This window comes from Marmota monax, unplaced genomic scaffold, assembly GCF_021218885.2.
Source record: "Marmota monax isolate L192 unplaced genomic scaffold, Marmota_monax_Labrador192_F-V1.1 WCK01_AAM20220418_F8-fsc00044, whole genome shotgun sequence".
Classification (NCBI taxonomy): Eukaryota; Metazoa; Chordata; class Mammalia; order Rodentia; family Sciuridae; genus Marmota; species Marmota monax.
This window is the reverse complement of record NW_026695198.1, coordinates 16,318,210-16,345,727: the sequence shown is the minus strand read 5'-3', so window position 1 is coordinate 16,345,727 and position 27,518 is coordinate 16,318,210. Positions and strand designations below refer to the sequence as shown.

The 27,518-nt window shown below is 37.0% G+C and overlaps 1 long non-coding RNA gene across 1 annotated transcript; it reads right to left on the bottom strand.

Moving 5' to 3' along the window:
* Positions 1-1,149: 1,149 nt before the first annotated feature.
* Positions 1,150-18,947, bottom strand: LOC124082045 (uncharacterized). Its single transcript, XR_006848237.2, has 3 exons — positions 18,763-18,947; positions 16,040-16,133; positions 1,150-1,321 (listed from the first exon to the last, which is right to left on the bottom strand). It is a non-coding gene; the product is annotated as an uncharacterized LOC124082045 (long non-coding RNA).
* Positions 18,948-27,518: the final 8,571 nt, after the last annotated feature.

Below are 27,518 nucleotides of genomic sequence, written 5' to 3'. Positions count from 1 at the left end.
TGTCTTTCTCAAATGATACTGTTTCAAGGGGTGTAAGTGACATGGCAATTAATATCTGTGAACAGCTGGTTTTAAAGATTAAAGAAAGTGATTATTTTGCCCTGCCAATGGACAAATCTACCTTAATGTGCTGAGATGTTAGCATTTTAAGTTACATTTCCATGAAATACTAAGGATAAGGGCATGCTGTTTAGAAAATTTTAGCCCAATCTTACAATAGACTATTGTGAAGTATTTCAAGAGACAAGTCAGAATTTCAATATACCAACCAGTAAAAGTACATTGCTGTTTATAGGATTCCGAAACCAATCACAGATTAATCAAAGAAGGAAATCATTTGATTAAAAAGAATGATTCAGATTCTTATTGGTCTTTAAAAGAGAGAGGATATTTGTCCCTATATTTGGAGGACTACCATCAGTTTTAACCAGAGTAAGCCTCAAAATGACTGTGTGTAAGTCCCAATACCATGAGTACAAATATTATACAAAGTCTAAGGTTCAACATCACTTTAAACCAAAATGTCTCAACAAGCAAATTGGTAGGATGATATTTAGTGATCAAGCCATTTATAGTAGAGCTATGTTATCCCAAAGGGATGCATCTTGTGCCCTTCTAGATCTTAAGAACATTCTTAAGACAGGCATGGTCACACATGCCTATAAATCCAGCAACTCGAGAGGCTGAGGGAGGAGGATTACAAGTTCAAAGCCAGCCTCAGTAAATTAGTGAGGCCCTAAGCAATTTAGCAAGACCCTGCCTCAAAATAAAAATAAATAAAAAGGGCTAGGGATGTAGCTATCAGTGGTTAAGTGCCCATAGTTTCAATCCCCAGTGCCAAGAAAACAAACAAAAATCAATGAACAACCTAGATCAGCAAAACTGCAATGGATCTTGTTTTGAAGGTTAGTCCTGAAAAAGTCATTCTACCACTATTACTCTAAAAGATTTACTTCTTAAGAAACAAGGCCAGGGGCTGGGGTCATGGCTCAGAGAAAGAGCGCTTGCCTAGCATGTGTGAGGCCCTGGGTTCGATCCTCAGCACAACATAAAAAAATAAAATAAATGTATTGTGTCCACCTACAACTAAAAAATAAATGTTTTTTAAAAAAGAAACAAGGCCAATTCTTTCACATATAAATATTTATTAAGGCCTTTCTTTCACAGACAGTGTATTTGTCCCAGTAATAGAAGGTGTTGCCCATGGCCATAGAGAGAAAGCTGAAGAAAGAGAATCTAGTCCAAAGAGAACTATGCCAGTCATGAGCTGAGGAGGTCATCCGTCTACCACCAGCCAAGTCCCATTTCCTTGTCTCCACACCTGAAAATGTTAAAGAGATGATTACACTTTCTTGAATTTTGTTCCTTATTTAGAAAAATATGACAGATACTCATGTCCAAAATAGTTTCATAATGTCCTTAACGCCACACCTTAGTAAATCTAGAAATGGGGGAGTTGCTTCCACATAGTCCACATAAAAAATGTTAAATTTGCCCATGCCCACTTTATACTTTAATACACACAAGAATGTATAGAAAAGTGTTCTTGCTAGTGATGGGGTAGAGAGGAAACTTATTGGGGCCTCTTGGAAAAGGTTGAGAATCACGGATCTAGAATCACTGCCATCCAGGGAGTGGCAGTATATTTCCATGAGATGGTGGGTAGTGGCTGAGGAAGCTTTCAGATCCAAGCTGAGTGGATTCTTCCAAATGCAAGTCAGAAGAAAAGTTACAAAATATTTACTCATTATCAAATAGCTCATTATCACTGCCACATTACACATATTGCTGACAGTGAAGAGTCTAGGCAGGGATGTTCTTTACGATCTTAGTGCCACAGGCAAGACTCAAAGGCAAACAGAAATGTTTTAAGGGGAAATATTAAATGACTTCATTGTGATGTGTGAAACTAAATGGCAGAATCGGCATCCTCTCCCATAAACTCATGTAATAGAAAATCTTTATTTACGATATTGGTTTCTGTTATCATTGCATTAATTGGTACCTAAGAGTAACCATTTCTACCTTAATCCTTATTTAGAAACATCTAGTGCTAAAATATATTGATGGTAGCCGGAAGCAGTTAATCAATATTGTAGGGATTCTTCTGATGTGGAAAATCAGAACTTGGCAAATAGGTTTTCTGTCTTGTCCCTCAAATCAATAGGTCAATTTGTTCTGGTTCCATGCAGTCAATATATATTACACCTAAAAATAATAGACTCTTTAAACCTAGTTGTATAGATCTCTATAAGTTAGCAAGCCAAATCTATGTACTACTAGGGGGAGCAGTGCACTAAAAAATAAATCGACAGGATAATTCAATAGTGAAAAGGCAGAGAATCATTTTCTTATATGTCTGGTTCATTTCTTCTTTAATTCTCAGGGCCTCCCCTTGATAGCTTTTACATCTTTCCTCTCTTCTTACTCTTTGACTCTCTCATTATCTCAACCATCACTGCAGCAATCTCCAAACTTTCCAATATTATTAATGAATTTAACATAGATTAATTAAACAGTTATTTAGGTAGCAGACACTGTTCTAGGTACTTGGGAACATAAAAGAAAAAAAATTGTCCTCAAGGAATTTATATTCTATTGTGGGAAGATATGCAAACAAGAAACAGAACAAGAAAAAAATTAGATACATATTATGAACAACAACAAAACAAAACAGAAGACAACATAAGTGAGAAATATCAATACACTAGGGTGTGAAAGTAGGTTAGTTATAGCATTAGATAATCTGTCCAGGGACTCCTCAAAGAGAAGATGAAATCTGAGCAAGCTTGCAAGAGAGGAAGGAGCTGGCCAAGCAGATACCTATGGGAGAAGTATTCCAACAGAAGAAAAAGCCCAAAGCCAGGAGTGTGGTTGGTGTCTTAGTGTCTCTGTCTCTGTCTCTCTCTCTCTCTCCCTCTCTCCTTTTTTTCTGATTGTTGTCACTATAACAAAGTATTTGAAACTGGTTGATTTACAAACAATAGAGGTTTATTTTGGCTTAGAGTTTTAGAGGCTAAGAAGTCCATGTGCCACCACATGGAGGTGGTGTCTAAAATTACTTCAGTCTGTCACAACATAGCAGAAAAGTGGAAGGAAAGGTAGGCATGTGTGGAAGAGACCAAAGACATGGTTGGCCTTGTTGGAAAACAACTTGTTGCCTTGGTAACTAGTCTACCTGTGAGAACATCTGTGACCCTCTTAATGACCTAATTATCTCTTAAAGGTCCCACCACCTCTCAATGCTGCTAAACTGGGGACCAAATTTCAACATAAGTTTCAGAGGAAACAAACCTACATCCAAATCATAGCCCCTATATGTTCCAGGAATAGCAAGGAAAAGCTTGTTTCATAACATGGATGAATGAAGGATAGAGTTGTAGAAATAGTTTCTTTTCTTTTTCAAGTCAGAAATGTAGACAGTCTCAGAATCTCTCAGACCACCACCCATTCTGTCATATGTCATATTGATTTCACTTCTTCAATGTCCCTCTAAAGTATTTTCTAACTTATTTTAAGCATTTCTTACAGAGATCGCTGAAACAGTTCTTGTCTCTTCTCCATTCTACTGAGTTTCAAATTATGTTCTTGCAAATTCCAGGAATGTCTCAGCAGGGACCCAGGATTTGGTCACTTTACAGAAGTGAGGGGAACCTCCTTATTGTCCTGAGGTCAAAGATATGTCAGAATGTTCCTCAATATCTTGAATAGGGTTGTCTCTTAGTGATAACGTTTCAGGTGATTTTTACTTTCTTTTAGGTTTTTTTTTATATTACTTACTTTTTTAAAAAATCATATTACATTTATAACAATATAAATTTTATAATAAAAATGTTAACAATAAGCTTTTACATGAGGGACTTGCCCTATTTATTGACATGAGAAAATACATTACATTGTTGAGTAACAACACAATCTATAAGATAATACTATGTCTATCTTTAAAGAAGAGAAAGCACAAGTTACACACCAACACATTAGTGTATGTCTTTCTGTGGACACTGAAAACAGGTGACATTTCCTTACATGTTTAATGCATTGAATATATATTATTTTTCTCATTTTTTAAGTACAGCAATGTTGTTTTTATGTTTCAAACATTTTTTAGAACTAGTACTAAAAATCTAAATAGCATCATATTTATATTGTAATTACCTTTGTTCTCTCTGATGTAACAGCCTACCCATTTCTACCTCTTGATATGTGCTGCTACCCTACTGGCTGATTGACCACATCTAGAAACCCAGGAAAAGAAAGTGACATCCATGCAATTGATTCTTGTTTGTGCAGCCCTAAGATAAGTGAAAATGACTGGGGGAAAATGGCATTGGAGAGACTACAGAGAAAATCCCTGTTATTCTAAGCAGCAATGTGGATTACAACTAGAACCATAAACATCAACTTGGGCATTCTTACATTTTTTTGTGAAGATTCTCAACAACAATAATCTTGTCTATTTATCTCAGTTGTTTAATATTTGCCATTTAATGTCAATTTCTCTGACCTGGAATCTCCTTTTTCTCCTCTGCAAGAGTGTGTCCTGATTTCTTTTCTTGGAATTACATTCGTTCACTCATATCCTAATCATGAAGGGTTAACTTATGCACCTTACTTACATTTGTTCCTGGAAATCCTGACCAGAAAAGCTCTCCTCCATGAGCCCGCAGTGTCTTTATTTTATATCTAAGCCATCTTCCCAGTCAATGAGCCTCCCTCAAAGATTAATGTAGTTTGAACTTTTATAGAGGAATATCATTTGTGCGCTGTCATATTTAGCACAAATGGTGCTTCAGTCACAGCTCAGTAATATTCCAGCATATTATTTCCAAGACATTTGAGAGTTTAAAGAATTATTGAAGGGCACACTGTACTCATTTGGTAATAAGGCAGAGAGCACTGCCGTCTACCTATGATTTCAGCAAATGGAATCTCTGCTAATTTCATTGCACATAGCAAAATAGTTGTGATAGTAACCCAGATAAAATATCCCACTGGAGGAGATAGAGATATAGATGAGAGACAATTTTATAAGATCTCCAAGTATTGAAGAAGTAGTCCTGGGAGCTGAGGGCAAGATGTTGAGAATCAACTTCTCACTGTGGAATGTCAGCCTTGGGCTTGAGGTCACAGACTTTGCTTAGTCATTATTTGCTGACAGAAGCACCCAAGCTACACAGGAAGCATATAGCATAACTAGGACTTTAGAGCTACTACAGAGGAATGAAGGAGTTAACTCACTTAGGAGAAAACCATAAATACACCAAAATCCGGGTATTTAGTAAGAAAATTCCCTGACTTTTGCAACTTTGTGAAGGGCATAGTTAAGACTAATTTGATTTTTTTTTCCTTTTAATGTTTGAATGGACAGATATGTTTTAAAGGGATAAAAGGTCCTGCTCATTGTTACAGGTGACCAAATAGCAGTTTAAAGGTTTCTGGATGTGTGCTAACCAAAGAGATGTTGCTGTCATAAGACTTTATATATTTATATATATATATATTACTCCATCCCTTTCTTAGGTGTTGGCCTTAAGTTTTTTATTGAATTACACATTAAAAGCAATTATAGCACTTTTAACTCCTAGTTAAGAGAATCCTGAAAATAGAAATGGATCTTCTGCCATTGATCAGGAGTGGGCTCCGGCCTTTACAAAATCCAGTAAATACGAAATTCAGAATATCGGTTTGGAGTGTTTTTTTTCCTCACCAGATATAAATGATAAAAGAATACAGCACTGAGTCCTTGGACATTCTCTTGCAACCAGTAGGGGGAATCACTTAGAAGGCAAAGTAGAGAGTGAGAAGGGAAAGAAGTGGCCCTTGATAACATTACTAAGCCTCTGAGCCTAGCTCTGAAGTCTGATTTATCTTTGCTTTTCAGCAGCACAAACCAATCAATCTCTTTTAATGATAACATAGTTTGAGATAGGTTTCCAGCTATTTTCAATCATAAAAAGCACCAACTGACACACAGATCTAGAAAAAAATGTATGTAGTATTAAAAATATAAGTCAATAAGTATGATATCAAAAATCAATAAAGCATTTCAGGGGCCTATCGTCTTAAATAGTGCTCAACACCAAGCCACAGAGCCACCAAGTCAAGGCTCTTTGACTTGAATAAGTGTGACAACTTAGTACAAGACAACTTCCCATTTCTTAGGGTTCTGCCTGCAAGACAATTTTTAATTTATTTCTTGAGGTGCTCAGGATCAAACCCAGGGCCTCATGCATGCTAGGCAACTGCTCTACCACTGAACTACATCCCCAGCCCAGCATTTTTTTTTTTTTAAAGAGAGAGAGAGAGAGAGAGAGAGAGGGAGAAATTTTTTTAATATTTATTTTTCAGTTTTTGGCGGACACAAAATCTTTGTTTGTATGTGGTGCTGAGGATCGAACCCGGGCCGCACGCATGCCAGGTGAGCGCACTACCGCTTGAGCCACATCCCCAGCCCCCCAGCCCAGCTTTTGAAATTATTATTTATTGTTTTTATTTTCCATCTCTGAACAAAATGAGAATTGAGGATTTGATGCAATTTTCTTTCATTCAGGGCTCAGATGGCAGAGTGCAAGAACTTAATTTCTAGTCTCTTGGCAGAAATTTGAGGATTATCAGCTCCTAGGATTTTTAGTCATTCAGTCTAGAGATTATAGGCACTGTGAGTTTGGAATTTGTGCAGTTTGGGGTTTTGTTGTTGCTGTTTTGTTTTTAATAATTGTAATATATCTAAATATTCATAGGCTGTTCTTGGAGAAGATCAGCAGGTGGTTCCCTGTGTCTGACATGGATTTGTTTAAGGGCATGGATCTCAAAGCGTCTATCTTGGAGCACCTGGAACTCCTAGAGTGTGAGGGAGCTCAGCCAACATTGGGAAACTTTGGGGGAATCATGCTATGAGATGCTTTCTTGAGGGAGGGTTGACAATAGAATAACATACGACAGACACAGACTAGGACAAAAGGGAATTAGGTTGGCTGTGGTACTCTGGGGGAAGATTTAGAGCTCACAGATTTGATTCATTAGAGAGTTTGAGGGAGGGGAGAGGTGTAGTGGCAGGAAGGTTCTAAGATTGTTCGATTTAGATATGAGGCACTCTCCAAAAGCTCACGTTTGAGATAATGCAAGAAAGGTTAGAGGTAAAATGATCACACCTAATTAGTTTTACCTAGTTAGTGCATTAATTCCTGATAGAGATTAACTGGGTGGCAACTGTCAGCAGGTGGGGTGTGGCTGGAAGAAGTGGGCCATTGGGGGCATATCTTTGGGGTATATATATTTTGCAAGCTGAGCTTAGTCTCTCTCTGCTTCCTAGTACCCTGTTCTGAGCAGCTTTCCTCCATCACACTCTTCCATCATGATGTTCTACCTCACCTCAGGCCCAGAGCAATGGAGCCAGCTGTCTATGGACTGGAACCTCTGAAACTGTGAGTACCAAAATGAACTTTTCCTTCTCTAAAACTGTTTTTGTTGGGCCTTTTGGTTACAGTGGCAAAAAAAAAAAAGGAACTAAAAAGATGGTCTCCAGAACTTGCCACCTTCTCCCTCTCCCTGTCCCCAACCACTATACAAACCCTACATAATCCTCAGTATTATGAAATGGAGGATTTTTCTCTAATAATTCAATTATGTTGACAGCACAAGCAACTATAAGAAAGGAAGATTACCAACATGTACATTAATAAAAGCATTAAAACCTGGTAATTTTCCCAGGCAGGCAGCAGAAGAGGAATCCAAGATTCAGAGCATGAAGATCTGATTGTCTACTGCAGGACTAGAGAATGGAGGGAGTCACATGCCAAGGAGTGTGGGTGAGATCTAGGAGCTGAGAGTAGGCCCCAGTTGACAATCAGCAAGGAAATAGAATTAGTCCTACAACAACAAACTACTAAATCCTACCAATATCTAATAGATAACAAATATATTTGTCAAATCAAAATAGTACACAGAGAAAAGTATTTTTTCAGGAACAATGAAGAATAATGTCAGTAGGTAGAGCTGAATGTAGGAAATCTATTGAAGAAAAGCTTCTACACATAATAAGGGCAAGTAACAAACAGTAAAAAGTTCTTCATTTCCCTATCAACTTTTACTGGAAAAAGTTTAGATCTGCACATCTTATTATCAATTATCTTCCTGAGTTTTGATAAGATAGGTAAACAACACAGAAAATATAAGAAAATCACATGGGGATGCATGTAGTCTATAGTTTCTAAAGCCTGATCCTTCTGAAACACTGATAGCAATATTTGGCAATGAATAATGGTAATTTATTACTCAGCTCATTAAGTATGAATTAACTGTCAATGAATGTAAATATGATTTTAATAGAAATTTAGTAATAATGGGACAATTATGTAAGAAGAACACTGTGATTTACTGCCACAGCCTAGCAGAGTTTTAGCTCAGCAAATGATTCGACATATATGGGTTAAGAAATCAGAGCTGACAGGAGCCAAGTGCTTGGTGCATGCCTGAAATCCCAGAGACTTGGGAGGCTGAGGCAGGAGGATTCCAAGTTCAAGATCAGCCTCAGCAATTTAGTGGGACCCTGTCTCAAAATAAAAAATAAAAAGGGTTGTGAGTGAAGTTAGTGATAGAGCATCTTTAGATTCAATCCCCAGTATTGCAAAGAGAAAGAAAGAAATTAAGGAAATTATCTTTAATTTTTGTTTCTTAGTTTTCATATTAAGCCCTATACTAAGTGCTTTATGGTTTTACTTTTATTTTTTAATTTTCATTGAGTGAATTTGAACTATTTCTACCAACTAGAGATTGACAGATACAATAATATATAGAGGCAGTCTTATTGTTTACTAAATATTGTTTCTGATGATGTATACTTTATATGTGTGAATCTTGAAATCCTTAAAGTATGATAGGAAACTATTACCAAAGTAGGTTTTTAAATAGATATTATTTTTAAAGCAGTTTTAGGTTCATAATAAAACTGATTGGAAATTATAGAGATGTCCCTCATCCCCTGTCCCACATGCACAGCATCCCCCATTAACAACATCCCCCACAGAATGGGACATTTGTTAGAATTGATGAACCTACATTGACACATCATGATCACCCAAAGTTTATTGTTTAAGACCAGGGTTCACTCTTCCCATTGTACATTCTGTGAGCTTGGACATACATATATTGATATGTATTCACCAATTTAGTATCATACAGAATAGATTTGCTGCCCCAGATTTCACTTATTTGTCTGTCCCTCCCCCTAACTCCTGACCACTACTTTTTTTTTTTTTTTTGTATCTCCATAGTTTTTTCTTTTCCAGAATCTCATCTACTTGGAATCATGCAGTTTACAGCCTTTTCATATTGGCTTCTGTCACTTAATAGGCATTTGAAGTTCTCTGTGTCTTTTCAAGGCTTGATGGTCTGTTTCTTTTCAGAGCCGAATAACGTAGTTATAAGAAAGTCCTTCAGCTAAGGAAGGACCTCTTGGTTGCTTCCAAGGTTTGGCATTTCTGGACCAAGTCACTATAAAAATCTGTGTGCAGCTTTGTGTGTGGACATGAGTTTTCAGTTCCTCTGAGTAAATTCCAAGGGGCATAATTGCTGGATTGCATGGTAAGTATACTTAATTTTTAAAAAAAAAATCTGCCAAAATGTCCTCTAAAGTGACTATTCCATTTTCCATTCCCACCAGCAAAGAATGAGAGCTCCTGTTGCTTCACATCGTCATCAGCATTTGGTATTATCAGTGTTCTGGATTTGGGCCCTTCTAATAGGTGTATAAAGATGTCTCATTGTTACTTTAATTTGCATTTCCCTGATAACATATGATGTGGTGTATTGACTTACATATTTATTTTCCATCTGTATGTCTTGGCCAGGTGTCTATTCAGATCCTTTGCCCATTTATTATTTGGGTTGTTTAATCAGGTTGTGGAGTTTTAAGAGATCTTTATATACTCTGAATAACAATTCTTTATCACACATGTCTGTTGCAAATATTTTCTCGTAGTGCATGGCTAGTCTTCTCATTCTCTTGACAACGTCTTTTGTCAAGTAAAGTAGAAATATTTTATTTTAATTAAGTCTAGCTTATCAAGTCTTTCACAGATTGTGGCTTTGGTATTATACCTAAAAAGTCATCACCAGACCCAAGATTTTTCTCTTCTCTTCTGGGAATTATAGCTTTGTGTTTTACATTTAGGACTACGATCCACTTTGAGTTCATTTTAATGAAGGGTATAAAGTCTGTGTCTAGATTCATTTTTTTTTTTTTGTATGTGGATGTCCAATGATTCTAACACCATTTGTTGAAACACAAAAAGTTTCTTATTGCCCTATCAACTTTTTAAAAAATATTTTTTTAGTTGTAGACAGACACAATACCTTTATTTTATTCATTTTTATGTGGTGCTGAGGATCAAACCCAGTGCCTCACATGTGCCAGGCAAGTGCTCTACCACTGAGCCACAACCCCAACCCCTCCCTATAAACTTTTACTGGAAGCTGCCTGCCAGTATGTTAATGTACATTTGTTTCTAACACTAACAATATATTTCTCCAGGATCTATGATAAAGGCCTTTCATACAAAGGCCCAGCAACATATTGTTTTCATTCATTCCTCTTACAACTGCTCTGTGAGCTGAATTAATGTTGTGGCCTCAGTTTACAAGCAAGAAAGCTGACCAAGAGAAGAAAAGCTGCCTTCTCACCCATAGCAGACCAAGAATTCACATCTACTCTCCCTGGTGCCCTCACCTGAGTACCTGATATGCAAAGGTCACTCATTTTTACTGTACTCATAGAATAATAAAGAAGATGTACACTGGATTCTCTTGATCCTGCATTAAGAAAATGCCTATGAAATCCATTTTTCAAAAATTATCTTTCTCTTATATGACAAATGAGAGGAGAAACCCTGCATTACCCAATCACAAGGAATATGATAACTACTCCTTATCAGGAATGGAGTCATTTCATGGTTTAAGTCCTTGGAATACAAAACATAGTAACCTTACTCATTTCTGCCCTTTGGCAGTAATGCAAACAAATAACAAATGTTACAAATGGTGAGCCTGAATTAGAGGTGCAGGGTAACATTAACTGCATACCTTGATTTACAATTCTCAAATATTTTTTGCAAATGATTCTTCAGAAAACTTAAAAATCAATAATTCTGCACTGTTGGAAAGTTGATAGGTCTCAAGACCAAAACAAATGTCAGGATTTTCAGAAACAAAGATGTTTATATACAACTTCAGTGGTACAAACTTAACTATCTGAAATGTTTGAGACTTGTTGTGTTTTTGATTTCAGATTTTTTCAAATTTTTGAATCTCTGTGTATACATAATGAGACATCCTGGGGAATGGGACTCAAGCCTAAACACAGAATTTGTGTATGTTTCATCTGTACCTTATACACATAGTCTGAAGGGGATTTTATACAATATTTTTAGCATGCCACATCTTGACTGCAACTTGCCACATAGGGTTAGGTGTAAAATTTTCCATTTGAAACATCATATTGGTGCTCAGATAGTTTCAGATTATGGAGCATTTTGGATTTTGAAAGTTTGGATGAGGGATACTCACCTTACACTGCCCTTCCTGATCAAGGACAATACTACTTATTTTTGTGATTACTTTGTTATGCATAGCATAAAAGAAAAGAAAGGGAAAAAAATTGTATGACAAACTCCTTGGTTCCTCAGAAGAATCTTCTAAGACCTATGAGACAGTACAGACCCACTTTAAACTTTGTAGTGCAGCCTTCCTGTTGACTTGTGTTACTTGCTGGCTGCTCTAATTGCTCTGAAGAATGTCGCTTTGCAACACAAGTTCCCATTAAGATGTTGTCTGCACCATGGTTCTAGGCAGCTCCCCGCATGGTCCCAAAGCCAAATGTTTGGTTCAAATGAAAATTATTTTACAAGATGTTTGTATATTGACCCTAACAATCACATTTGAGAATTTATGACTTAGAAATTGAAATTTTTAAAAAAGCACTGGATTATCTACCAATATTTTTAACATATAGAAAGATTTCCATTAAAATACAACTAAGTGGAATCTCCTGATAATGTACTTAACAACAGGATATATTCAGACACATGCATTATTAGGTGAGAATGTACTTATACAAACTGACATGGTATAGCCTATATACACCAAGGCTGTATGGTACAGCTTATTGCTCTTAGGCTATACTATTCAACTGTAACACAATGGTAGGTATTTGTGTATCTAAATGTATGATGGCCACAGTGTCACTGGACAATAGGAACTTTTCACCTCCATTGTAATATTTTTTAAATTATTTTCACTACACTCTTTTAAGATCATGGTCATATATGTCCTCCCTCATAGACAGAAATATAGTTATACATCACATGACTATATTTTATAGGTGTCATATGACTTTTCTCTCTGTTCCTAAGTAAGACTTAGCATTCAGTCTTTCTCTGAAAGTTCCTACTTTGCTTTGAATAGCATTTACTCCTATTAGGACTTCAGCTTTCTTTTCTCAGTTACATACTATGTCTCTGTACCAACTCATCTATTTCATCATTTTCAATATTACATCTTTAACTACACCCCGAGAAGACAAAAGTGGGGTACCCTCGGAGCTTGATAACATGTTGTGATGGGGAGGATATGTCTATAGGGTCAGTCTTAGATTTGCCTTATGAACTAAGGGAGTTTGGGCAAGTTTATACACATTAATCCCTACCCTATAGATCTGGTGGGAGGATCAGATGAGACACTTCACGCAAAACACACAATTACTGCAGGAGATAACAGATGTGGAGTTGACACACACTTGATTTCAGCCAAGTCATTAAATTCCATGTCTCAGTTTTTTTCTTTTTTTTTTTTAAAGAAAGAGTGTGTGAGAGAGAGAGTGAGAGAGAGAGAGATAATTTTTTAATATTTATTTTTTAGTTCTCAGTGGACACAACATCTTTGTTTGTATGTGGTGCTGAGGATTGAACCCGGGCCGCACGCATGCCAGGCGAGCGTGCTACCACTTGAGCCACATCCCCAGCCCCTGTCTCAGTTTTTCTCATCTTTGAAATGGTGGTGCTAATATAAGGAATAATTGTAAAGGGAAGTGAGACAAAGTTTTCAGGGTATATACAAGCAATGAACACTTCATGAACATCAGCCTTCTCACCCAAGATCAATACCCAAATGGCCATCTGGATAGAAGTTGTATGATTTTGTGATACTTAAAGGTTGTAATGGACTCTGAAGTTAGAAAATACTGTGTTCTTTGTTTCCTCCACAAATTGATGCATCATAAATGAGTGTATAAATACAGAGTTAAAAGATTGATTCCTTTTAAATAAAGGCAGATACCACCACTACCTCCATTTTCCTAGGTCAATATTTTCTCAAGTGTGCCCTGGAGAAGGTTCATTGCAAGCATATTTAATCAGTGTTACATGATGAGACAATACAATGGTCAAATAAGTTTGGAGACTGATTATGAGGTAACCAGAGTTAAGCAGATTCTTCTGATTGAGGATAGCTTACAGCTTTTAATGTTGAAATGTCCATTGTGAATCTCTGTAAAGGCAATGTATTTTTTCTGAAATCCACAAAGCTAGTTCTGGTGTGCTGCCCTTGGGGACAGTGTCCTTAAGAATACTCATAGAGAAGCCAGGTGCAGTGAGCTCACACCTGTAACCAGCAACTCAGGAGGCTGAGACAGGAGAAGTACAAATTAGAGAACAGCCTAGGCAACTTAGCAAGACCCAGTCTTGAAATAAAAAAAAAAAAAAATTTAAGGAAAATAGAGATGTATCTTTGTAGTAGAGTACTAGCCTAGCATGTGTAAGGCCCTGCATTCAACCTCCAGTAAAGCCCGCCCCCCTCCCCAAGAAAAAACCTCATAGAGTCATGCTCCCAGTATAAATACTAGCAAGCTGTGTAACACATAAGCCATGGTTGACAGGTAAGGGCATAGATTTTTAAATCTTTAAAACATAGATCCCCAGTCCCTAATGGACCCACTGAGTCAAGATCTCCAGGGGTGGGGCACCGCACCGGAATCTAGCATTTTTAAAAAGTTCACCACAGGGTCAAAAGTCCAAACAGTTGTAAACAATCTCTGTGGAAACTTCCCTTGAACCATGAAGATACCATCTATTCTGAATTTGCACACAATTCCACATTGAAATTTCTACTTCCCAATAAATGGAGTCATATCCAGTCCTCCCTCTGACCCTTACACACTTAGTCACCCACCCGTAGGTGGCCAGAAAGTACAAGGCCTCTCTAACCACATGGAGATCCTTCTGAGGCCTGACCTGGGAGTCCAGTCCAGTGCCTTGCATTCATTTGACACCCAAAGTAAGTTCTCTGAATGAATGGCACTTTCAATTTAGCAGATTACTTACAGATAACTCTATATTTACCTTACACAGTACTAAAATTCTGACAAGAGACTACATTATAATTAGCAAAATAACTGCCACACTTCTTTCCCACTCTATCTTTTGAACTACTAGAAATATACTGCCTAGAATTTAGCCAAAGCTATATCTAAGATTGGACTGGTACCTAACAATTCCACTTGGTAGTCTTTAAAACTTATTAAAACAGATTACCCAATTGTATTAGTGTCCTATGTTGCTGTGGTAATAAATTATCACAAACTAAAACACCGACTTATTCTCTTATACCTCTGTATTCAGGAATATAATATCAGGGTGTCAGAGGGCTATGTTGCTCCTGACGTCATCAGGAAACAATTTACTTCCTTGACTTATTCAGCTTCTAGAAGCACCTGCATTCCTTGGCTTGTTGTCCCTTCCTGTATCACTCCTACCTTTTGCTTCCATTATCATATCTCCTTCTACTGCCTCCCTCTTACAAAGTCTCTTCTGATCACATGGCCCCCCTGCATAATCCAAGATCATCTTCCCACCTCAAAAATTCTTAATCATGTCTGCAAAGTCCCCTTTGCTCCATAAATGACATGTGAATGTGTTTCAAGAATTAGGACATGCACATCTTTGGGCTTGTTTAACCTCCTCCACCAATTATTTCTTAATTTATCTAAAATAGATACTGACATTGACTGTCTAGAATGTACAAGGCACACTTGGATACTATCGAGGATCACAAGGATGATAAGACCAGGTACCCAATCTTAAGAAATGTATTAGCTAATAGATAAATAAGATAAATTCATAAATAAAAATTTCAGTTCAAGGATTCATACAGACAAGCAAAAAGGACAGAACAATATGGTTCTCAGAGCCAAACACAGGAAATTAAGTAGGACACTAAATTCAGAAAGTGCCAAAAGTTAAGGTTGTCATGGCAACATGAACTCAGCAACACAGCAAAACCTGTTCATCAAAAGTATACACTTAACAGCTTTGAATATTCTGATCTGCTGAAAGAGCAGCTTTCATTCAACGATTCCATTGTAAATCCATTACAACTATGGATTAGCTCTCATTCCATGGCTATAAGACAAAAGATGGTTTGACTAATCCAGCTCAATTTCATAAATACATAGATGTCATCTACTATGTGTGAGATGTGTGAGACATGGAGATAAGTTCTTAGGGGGAGGAAAGATAGTTAAGACATCATCCCTAATGCCAGGGAACTTTTCACCCTGGGCAAAAAACATCCTGCGCAAGCATGCAAATGGTGGTAGGGACAGTCCACTAAGCACCGATATGCTAATGGAGGCTACAAGGTGACAGGGCTCAGACCTTTGAGGAAGATGAAAGTTCTCCCAGGTCAGATCAGGTAGCATTTCAAATGGGCTTCAAGAATGGATGGGATTTTTTCAAAAAGGTAGTATGTGTACCCTCAAATGAAAGCTCAGAAATTGGTGAGAGTAGGGTATATAGAAGAACAGTAATATTTTGGCTGCCATACAGGAAAGGGTCAAGTTGTTTAAAATGTCAGATTCCTCCTTGTGTTATAAAGCCAGGGCCTGGGATCATAGGTAGTATATACTTAGCAGATAGCAAAGTTTTCAATATGGATATTACACCAATTTAAAGGGTCAACATTTCTTCACTCCACTGTTGTAAAAACTTACTTTCAGAAAACTCCTCTTCTGATTTTTTTCTCAAACCTCTTCTTGTTCATGCTATTTCAGGGCCACTTGACTTGACACATGTTATTCCCTTGACCTGAAATGCAAGGCAGAAGTTATTACACAACCTTCAAAGTAAGGTGATTGAGAATCAGAGGTAAGTTTCCCAAAGATAAACAAAAGAACAGAAGTGACTCAGGGGTTAAATGTCTCTGTGACTGTAAAGCTCAAGCTAGTTTATTTTTTTTTTAACTTTGATTATTGAACTTACTACCCTGAATTGCAATTACTTGTTTGAATATCTCGCTCCCTAATTAAACTGGAATATGCCATGGATAGAGTTCCTATCTTGCTCAATTTTATATCACTGAAATGTGTAAGTTTGTTGAATGAGGAATGAATTCTAGCTAAGCAGTTTCCAAAGGCAATGGAATCTTTTCTCTATGCAGGCCAAGCCTTTTTCCACACAGCAGGGATGCTGATTATGTGTCCTGCTACAGCAAATGCTTAGTGGGTTTTATCCAGCACCTGATCACTTATTATAAAGAAAATAACTATGAACTTCATGGACATCCCTCTTTCATATTAATTCATGCTTGCATCTTTCCCTTTTTCTGTCTGTCCAAAACTTGTTTTCAGCTGTGTTGAAACAAATCTTCAATTCTACCAGTATCTTTGGAAGATAACTCCCTAGCATCCTTGCCAACTAGGTTTTTCCTTATCCTTCCTTTATGCCTCCTTTCTACCTATTTTTATGCCAAGTAGGTTTTTATTGCCCATGACCTAGAGATCCCATGTAAAACTTCTACACAATCTGTGGTACTACAGGGCACCACTGGCTGCTTGGTGTCCTGTTTGAGCTGTCTCCTTCTCTTATCAGATTTACCTCTACAGTGATCCTACCCCATTTATTCTTTAAGTTTCTTCTTCTGCTTCTCTATCCACTTACACCAATTTAGAAATTCTTTTAGGTCCAGCAGGTACTCAAGTAGCCCCAGCTACTCAGAAGCCTAAGGCAAGAAGATGGCTTCAACCCAAGAGTTTGGGGTCAGCCTGGTAATGTGAGGTCCCATCTCTAAAAAAGAAAAAAAAAATGCTCTCTTTCCCTGGGACTTCATTAGGTATATTCTGTTCTATGGGGAAATTCTGTCACTATGACCTTCAACATATATGCAGAATCCTCATCTCCACTCCCTGGGGTCATCACTACTACCCCTTTCTAGGATTGCAGCCATTGCTTCTACCAATCTCCCTGCCTGTCACCAGTCTGTACTCAACACAACAGCTCCCATGATTCTTTTAAAAATCAAATCAAGGGGCTGGGGCTGTAGCTCAGTGGTGGAGTGCTTATCTCACACGTGTGCTGCACTGGGTTCAATCCTCAGCACCACATAAAAATAAATAAATAAAGATATTGTGTCCATAAAAAAAAATTCAAAAAAAGTTTTTAAAAAAATCAAATCAAATCACTTTACTTCTTGCTTATAACCCTAAGTGGCTCTCCCAAGTCACCCATACTAATAGCAAAGTCCTCTCTGGCCTGCCACAGTCCATAGGGCCCAGCCTTCCTCTCTCTCTGGTTCTTTCCATGAGGGAGCCCTACACTGGCTCTCACCTAAAAACACACTCATCCCCTTTCTTCTCCTTGGCACTGATCACCATCTGATACACTCTATTTGCTTATTATTTCTCTACCCATTAAAATTCAAGTGCCCTGAAGGCAAGAATTTTTGTCATTTTTGCTCATAAAACATTGACAAGAACAGTGCCTGGCACACAGCAGTTTCTCAGTGCAAACTTGTTGAATGAATGAACTCGAAGCATTGATTCACTGCAAGTTTTCTATTTTACCCTTGTTATTATTAGAACATCAAGGAGACACGGAATATAGAAAACAGTCACCACAGTACAGGAGTGTGCATTCGATGGCTTAACTATTTGCTACTCATAAGCAGCAGAGCCAGGCTATTTTATTTGTAAACTAATCAACAATGTATTCCAAACCTAAAAAGGGGACCTCTGAGACACCAGACACACAACAAGGAAACCAATCTATGAAACTTTTCAACACAGGTCAACCCTGGAAGTAAAAGAGATGTTCTTGTATAAGAATGAGAAAAATGGCTGTCTTCTATCCTAAGAAAAAGTTGTTTCTAAGGGTTTTACTTGCAAATCTTAGGACTTTAGGTCAAGAGATTTTTCTCCAGTTGATACACTTCTACAGAGATAAAAAAAAAAAAAAATACTACTAATAATAAAAATAAAAAGCCAGATACTCAGCTTAGAGATCCACTGGGATACAAGATCTGATAAGTAATAAACACGGAGCTTGCAGAGGAATTCTGGAAGTTTTGAATTTGAACTGTCACACCTTGTCTTAGATTTTAATTCCCACCATTGGCAAAAAATGTCTTTTCATCCATCCCACGGAACCAAGTAAGAGTCTGAATCCCTTGGAGGAGAAACCCCATTATAAAGCAATGCCAGCGTTAGCCCCTCCACGTGAAGTGGCAAAGATGACAAGAGGATGGCTGCGCCATGGGGCCTGCGGGTGAGGGAGCCGCCATACGGCGACCGCTCAGAAACACGCTCGAGTAAACAGATGGGGCTTCCGCGGCGCCCCAAGGCAAACAGCCCGGCTCTGCTGGACCGCGGGCGGCGGTGCATTCCGGAGTCCTGTTTGCCGCCTTGACAAAGCCCTGCCCCTGGGTTCCCAGACTTCAAACCTTCAGCTCCTTGATCTCCAGCTGCGTGGAGGAATCGGGGGAAGCGAGGTCCCCGGGGAGGGCGCATTTCACTTCTGCCTGGCTGCGTAGATGAAAGCCCACGCCTGAACCTGCTCTCGCGGGCGAGGTAGCCGGCAGGTGCTCGCCAGGGCAGCGCAGGTGCAAAGACCTTCCAAGCCAAGGAGGCAGCTTTTGTAGGTACCACTGCCATAGAAAGCATTGAAACTTGACGCTGGGAAAGCACTTTCTCTACCCTTCAGCGCCATGGTTCAAGCTCAAACTTTATCCTAATACTTTTAAAAAGAAAGAAGGGAAAAAAAGAAAACAGAAAATTAGATTTTTTTTTTAAATTAACACTTTCTTATGTTTGACGTTCAAGCTGTGCCCACTCAGATTACAAAGTAAACACAGGATTTTATTACTAATTTCAATGGTGGTGTTCCGGCTCTGAAAATGTTATCTGGTTAAAAGTTTAGATATTAAGGACTCAAAGGTAAATATACAAAATTCTTTCGTGCAACATTATGATAGCAAGCACAACAAGATTAAAAAAAGAAACAGGGAAAAACAACATCCATCAATGGAGTTAGTTTAGAACATTATGTCGCAATCATTCAATGGAATACTGTAGCTTATAAAATCAACATGGAAAAAATGTCCATGGTAGAGTAAATTCAAAATGTGGGTTGCAGAGAAGTATCAGTGTTGTATGATTTACTTTTGTTTTTTAAAAATGTAAATATGTCCCTGGTCTCGGCACCAAAAGACAAAACAAACAAACAAACAAAAAATGTAAATATGTTTGTCACGGAGAAATATCAAGAAGGAAGTTTACAAACTACTCAGAAGGATTATGGGAGACTTCATTTCCTATTTTATATATTCCTGCATGACATAAATGTTTTGTTCATATATATATATATATATATATATATATATATATATACAAAAAACACACCCAGGAGTACCCATGTGAGTGGATGTAATTAAGTTCTCCAAGTTTAAGGCATAAAGAAATCCAAAGTAATAAATTATATAGACCAGTGAAAATTAATTTATTAATTATAGAATAGATTTATAGTGTGTCTTTTATCACTTCATAAGAAATACATGACTCTAAAATTAGAAAATTGAAGTCATTTAAAGGAAAATAATTTTTCTTCTGCATGAAAAGCACCTGCAATTATTTATTGTCAACTGCAATTACCCACTCTGATGAATAACCAATAGTGTCAAATATAACTCAAATGCAGTTGAAAACTGCCCACTATGTACAAATGCCGTCTTTCCCCTCTCTTCTTGCCCTCTACCCACCCCTCTACCTAAATTCACACTTCAATACCTGAAAACCACTTCTTGTCCATTTCTTGTTTGTTCCTTAATGATAGTTGCTGCAGATTGTAAATCAACACACACACACACACACACAGTTAGATTCCATAGTGTATTCTTCCCAGATTTCCTAAGATGACTTATGAGACAGAAATATAGACAAGCACATTTATACCTGACTCAAAGGGAAAACAACTTTAATAAAGATGATAAAACCCAATTTTGTTTTTCACAGAAGACTTGAGAAATCATGAAAGTTCTAACTGGCTACTTTATGTTTAGAAAGAACCAAATCACAAAGGTTACTCTATTTTTTGTTAAAGTGCACTTGTAACAATCTCTCTAGAGATGATAAATTTAAATGAACATTTCTCTGCTGCCATCTTGTGTATCATATAAGAAATGCAGTCAAAACTCACAGCAGAAAGTCATTTCCGATAAAATACACCAGATATAAAAAGTCTTTTTGATTACTTAAAGCCATTTATTTTACAGAACAAGACATAAGTATGTTAATGGCATACTATTTATAACATGTTAAACCTCTTCCTAGAAACAAGGCTTAAGATTCTTTAGCTTTTAAGTGTTAACCTTAATAGAAAAAATAATAATTTTGCTCCTGCATAGGCAACAATTATTATTAAAAACATAAATATTTCTATGAAATAATCACTTTAACATCTAGGTTTTTTGTGGTGCTGGGGACTGAAACCAGGACCTTGTGCATGCAAGGCAAGCACTCTACCAACTGAGCTATATTAACACCTAGTTTTTAATTATATACTGTTGGCATAGCTCCAATTCAGAACTGTCCCCTTCCACAAAGGCTGGGAGCAGAAAAGGTGGGTACATAACATAATCTTTATCTCTGGTCAGATTCTGGACACAGTCCCATTGGGCAAATGGTGGTGGGGTGTTTGAGGATATATTTACTATGTGGCTGCTACAACCATTGTCAAGTACAGTTACTGATTCATATTACACTTTCCAAGCCATCCTGGACCTTCCCACATTCCTTAGAGTATCCAAGTTTTAGGGTGAGCAATAAACCCTGGAAGGAATAGAAGGGGAAAAATAGAAATTCCTGTTATTCACAATGCATGTATTAAGGAAATAAGGAAGAAACAAAAAAAGTTCCCTACTGCCTAGCCCCTCAGTTCCTTTCCCAGTAAACCTGAGAAGATATAGAATTTTCTCACTTGGGAAAAATTTTAAAGGATGTACTGGAAGAATCCCCATAGAAGCCTCAAGTTTGTGCTTCATAATTCCATGAACAAGTTCTACGATATGTATTTCTATACTCATTGTCAAACAACTACATTTAAGAACCTTTTGCTACTTGGGCATCATATGTACATACAGTGTATTAGTTAGCTTTGCATCACTGTGACCAGACTCCTCACAAGAACAGCTTAGAGGTGAGAAAGTTTGTTTTGGCTCATGGTTTTAGAGATTTAGTCCAAGGTGGGCTGATTCCATTGCTCTGGGCCTAAGATGAAGTAGCACATCATGGTGGAAGGGCGTGGCAAAGGGAAAACTGCTCGGGACATTGCAACTGGGAAACAGAGAGAGATCAAGAAGAGAAGAAGCTTCAGGAAAGAAGAACCCTTCCAGGGCATACCCCCAGTGACTCACCTTCTCCAGCCATTCTCTACCTACATTTACCTCCCAGTAGGTCCATTCAAACTAGTTCGGACTGATTAGTTGACAGCTCTTATAATCCAATCCTCTCACCTCTGAACATTCCAGAATTGACACAGGAACTTTAAAAGACACTTCATATTCGAACCATAACATACATTTTCAAGAAAGGTGGAAAAGCAGAATACTGCTACATGTTCTCAATTGGATATGTCTGGTCGTAATTTAGATGATTTAATGTGAAAAGAAGAGTTCTAGCCTGACATGTCAGGGATTCTAAGTTAGATCTTGGCCTCCAAGATTCTACTTCTCCATTAGGTTCTGTAGAACATAAGTTTGGGAGACTTTGATACAGAACTTTAGATAGACCAGAAGGAAGGCCTGAGTTCTGTATATTGGGAAAAAAGAAAGAGGACTCATAGTTCAATTAAAATTTCAGATAAACAACAACTAGATATATTTATATGAAAAATATACTCATTATTTACCTGAAACTTGAACTTCAAATGAATGTCTTATATTTATATCTAGCATTCCTAACCTTTCCTTTCCCCCAAAGTACTGTTGATGCCAATTTTTTAAAACCTGACATTTCAACTAGAGGAAAACTAATTGGTAATTTTAACCTAAAGCCATTAATTTTGTTTGTTTGTTTTTGTTGAAATTCAGATAATTTTCTTTACTTTCTTCCATATAAAGCTGTCATATTTTAATCATTAAGAGCATAAATGAAATAGAAGACGCCATCAGAAGCCTACCAACCAAAAAAAGCCCAGGACCAGATGGATAGACAGCTGAGTTCTACAAGCTCTTCAAAGAAGAACTAATACCAACATTCCTCAAATTATTCCATGAAATAGAAAAAGAGGGAACACTTCCAAACTCATTCTATGAGGCCAATATCACTCTGATCCCCAAACCAAACAAAGACACATCAAAGAAAGAAAACTTCAGACCAATATCTCAAATGAACATAGATGTAAAAATTATCAATAAAATTCTGGAAAATCAAATGCAAAAAATATTAAAAAGATAATGTACCACGATCAAGTTGGTTCATCCAGGGATGCAAGGTTGGTTCAACATATGGAAATTAAGAAATATAATTCATCATATCAACAGACTTAAAAATAAGAATCATGTAATCATCTCAATAGATGCAGAAAAAGCATTTGACAAAATATAGCACCCTCTCATGTTCAAAACCCTAGAAAAACTAGGGATAACAGAAACATATTTCAACATTGTAAAAGCTCTTTATGCTAAGCCCAAGGGCAACATCATTATAAATGGAGAAAAATTGAAAGCATTCCCTCTAAAAACTGCAACAAGACAGGAATACCCTCTTTCACCACTTCTATTCAACATAGTTCTTGGAACTTCAGCCAAAGCAATTAGACAGATGAAAGAAATTAAAGGGAGTGCTAGGTTTGTGGCTCAGTGGTAGAGTGCTTGCCCCACACATATGAGGCACTGGGTTTGATCCTCAGCACCACATAAAAATAAATAAATAAAGATATTTTTTTAAAAAATAAAATAAATGGGCCAAGGAAATGAACAGACACTTCTCAGAAGATATGAAAATGTTCAACATCTCTAGAAATTAGAGAAATGCAAATCAAAACTACTTTAAGATTTCATCTCACTCTAGTCAGAATGGCAGCTATTAAGAATACAAACAACAGTAAGTATTGGTGAGGATGTGAGGAAAAAGGCACACTTATACATTGTTGGTGGGATTGCAAATTGGTGCAACCAATCTGGAAAGCACTATGGAGATTCCTTGGGAAACTTGGAATGGAACCACCATCTGACCCAGCTATCCCACTCCTTGATTTATACCAAAGGACTTAAAAACAGCATACTACAGTGAAACACCCACATTAATGTTTATAGCAGCACAATTCACGGTAGCTAAATTGTGGAACCAATCTAGATACCCTTCAGTAAATGAATGGGTAGGCAAACTTTGGTATATATACACAATGAAATATTACTCAGCATTAAAAGATAATAAAAGTCATAGAATTTGCAGGTAAATGGATGGAGTTGGAGAATATCATGCTAAGTAAAGTAAGCCAATCCTCAAAAAACAAAGGCTGAATGTTTTCTCTGATATGTGCATGCTGATCCATAATGAGAGGGGGGAGCATGGGAGAAATGGAGGAACTTTAAATAGGGCAAAGGGATGGAGGAGAAGGGATGGGGCATGGGGGTAGGAAAGATGGTGGAATGAGATGGATATCATTACCCTAAGTATATGTATGAAGAAACAAATGGTGTAACTCTACTTTATGTACAACAAGAAACATGAAAAAATTGTGCTCTATATGTGTACTATGAATTGAAATGCATTGTGCTGTCATGTATAACAAATTAGAATAAATAAGAAAATTTTAAAATAGCATAAGAACATTCTTGAGTAATAGGTTTTCTAAATATTTTGACAAATAAAAAGGCAAATTATTATAAGGCTATAATCTAAGGTAGAGTTGAAGGTCAGGTAGAAATATTCAGTTTGGTAGTTCAGATATCTGGTGAGTATTGCTACAGACAAGCACTATACTAGACACAGAGGGATCAAGAAGAACACTAGTTTCCAAAAGGCTCATATTCCAGAAGAGATTATAATCATGTGGTACAAATAGGAATACAGAAACAAAAGGAATTTCATGTCACTTCTTTGTTCCCCACCTTTCATAAAGCCTTCAAGTACCTGGTCTCATCACTAATGAGGTGTGGCTATCAGGTAAAAAGATTTATTTTAAACAATGTATTAGTCAGATTTCTGTCTCTATACCAAAATAACTGAGGTAATTAGTTTTTAAAGATAAAAAGTTGGACTAGGGATATAGCTCAGTGGTAGAGTGCTTTTCTAACATTCACTAAGGCCCTGGGTTCAATTACCATACTTCCAAGAAAGAAAAAAAAGACAAAAGTTTTATTTGGGCTCATGATTCTGGAGGCTGTGGTTTAAGATCAAGTGGCTCATTGATTTGGACCTTTGATAAGGGCAGTACATCATAGTGGGAACATGTGGTAAAACAAATCTCTTGCATCACTAACCAGGAAGCAAAGAGAAAAAGGAAGAAAAGAGAGAAGCCCCACAATCCCATGTAAGGGCTTGCCCCCCCAAACCTAAGGGACCTCCCAAAAGACCACAGCTTCCAAGGCCACCTCTACAGCTGTTGAAAAAAAACTCCTTATCTAGATTCCATCTTGAGTTTTTCCTGACTAATGCTTGCTGAGCTAAAGTCTACCCATAAAAATGGACTGATCTGTATCTCAATTTCCAAATAATGAAAATATTCATGCTTCCAGGAACCTCCACTAAGCAAGCAGAGAGAAGTTTTTTAAAGAGCTGCAAAAAAGATTGCTGTGTGCATTGTAACACTGTGTGCACATCCAGGTTAGTCAAACAAAATGAAAATGATTAACTTGGGATTTATGCTTCCAGCTTGTCAGCAAGTGAAATCTACTCCTTCCACACTTTGTCCTCATATAGTTGCTTCAAGTCTAATCTCTGAACTTAGTAACAAATTTATTGGGAAAATTCACTTTGTGAAAGGATTTCAGTATATTTGCTCATAAATCATTTGTTTGACTTATAATTTAATAAAAGGTAATTGTTTCTTATATTTTAATGCTTATGAGTGGAGACTAACCAGCTCACCTTGCGTTAGGTCATCTGGTGGCATCATTTAAGCTCCCATATCAAACTAACCTATATCTAAAGTAAGCCCTACTGCTGAACTTCTCCATTTCGTGAGCATTAAAATCCTTCTTTTTTCAATGCAGTTTAAATCCAATTTCCTACCACTTGCGATAAAAATATACTTAGTATACTTAGGAATATCTGAGACAACGTTGCTCTGAAAAGGTGGCAGAGTGTCAGTTTTCTTAAAAAAATAAAAACTTCAGGAGAAGACTTAGAAGAAAAAATTGAAACTATGTCCCAAAATGCAAATAAGAAAGTTGAAGCCATGGAGCTGGGCATGGTGGCACATGTCTATAATTCCCATGGCTCAGGAGGCTAAGACAGGAGTATCATGAGTTCAAAGACAGCCTCAGCAACTTAGCAAGACCCTGTCTCAAAAAATAAAAAGATTGGGGATGTGGCTCAGTGGCTAAGCACCCCTGATTTCAATGTTTCATACCCCCCAAAAAAGAAAGAAGTGAGAACAAAGTTGGATAGGAGAAAGTCCAGTATTCGTTGGATAGGAGATTTATGAGATAAAAACAGAATTAAAGAGAAAAAATGGAAGAACAAATCTTAGAATTAAAATTTGGGGGCTGGGGATGTGGCTCAAGCGGTACCGCGCTCGCCTGACATGCGTGCGGCCTGGGTTCGATCCTCAGCACCACATACAAACAAAGATGTTGTGTCCGCCAATAACTAAAAAATAAATAAATAAATATTTTTAAAAAATTCTCTCTCTCTCTCTTTAAAAAAATAAAATTTTGTAAATCTTCAGGATGGAATTAAAAAAATGATTTATACTAAAGTATATCCTTGTAAAACTGCAGAACTCCAAGAACAAAGAAAATCCTACAGGGCTATTTATGATTAACTTGGGACTTGATGCTTCAAGTGGCTCATTGATTTGAACCTTTGACAAGGGTAGTACATCATAGTGGGAGCATGTGGTAAAACAATGTGGATCAGTGGTAGAGCACTTGCCTGGCATGAGTGAGGCACTGGGTTTGATCCTCAGTACCACATAAAAATAAAATAAAGGTATTGTGTCCACCTACAATTAAAACAATACATATTTTGTAAAAAGTAGATGATCCTACAGCTCCTAGATAGTAAAATAGGTTCCCTACAAAAGAATGGAATTCAAAGTAATACCTTTCTCAGAGAGGTCCCTGAATGCTAGAAGACAATGTCCTAAAAATTTGGAGGATAAATGGTATGACTCTACAATTATATACTATGGAGTACTGGATATTCTGGTAGATGGCAATAAGATAAGGAAGAGTTAAGGACTGAAAGTAAAAACATAAAACTGTGATTTTTTGCAAATGTCTTAATCTCCAAATCAGTCAAATCTTAGAACACACAAGAGAGTTGAGCAAAGTTTCCAGATAAAAGATCAAATTTTTGATACTGTTGTTCTACACTTACCAATTAGAAAATATAATTGAAAGAATAGAGATTTTAAGATATTACAGTTAGATTTCCATGTCATTAGATTTGTAAAAAATTTCCCTTAGTGCATTTATTCAAGCATGCAGCAGTTTAGAAATACATGCCAATATACCAGTTAATATATCTTGTGCTATGTATACATTGTAAACAGAAATGATGTTTCCATGAAGCATAAGCATGCATTAAGGAATATATTTCATGTTCGTATTGATACTATGTTCTAAAATTAATCTGAGTAAACTTGATTTTAGACTTAAAAAGTAAGAGACTATTCATAGCAGCAACAAAATCAGCATAAGAAAAAATTTTTAAGTTTTTTAGATATGTAAAGATTCTTTGAACACACACTTCTGAAAAAAATTCCATGGCATCTGACAAAATAAGACTAACTAACTAGAGAGAACAATGAAAGGAAATCCAAGATGGCAGCCATGTAGGCAGTTAGAAGTTTTAAGGAGAATGTCCTCAAAAAGAGTGCTGGAATGGATTTTGTTCTGCAAATAATATGATTAAAAGGCCAAAAGAACTCAGTGATATGGCAAAGAAGCATGTTTATTTTTTCTCAAGAGGAAATTAAAAGGCAACTCTGGAACTCTGTGAAGTTATTAAAAACTTACCAAAATGTCATAGG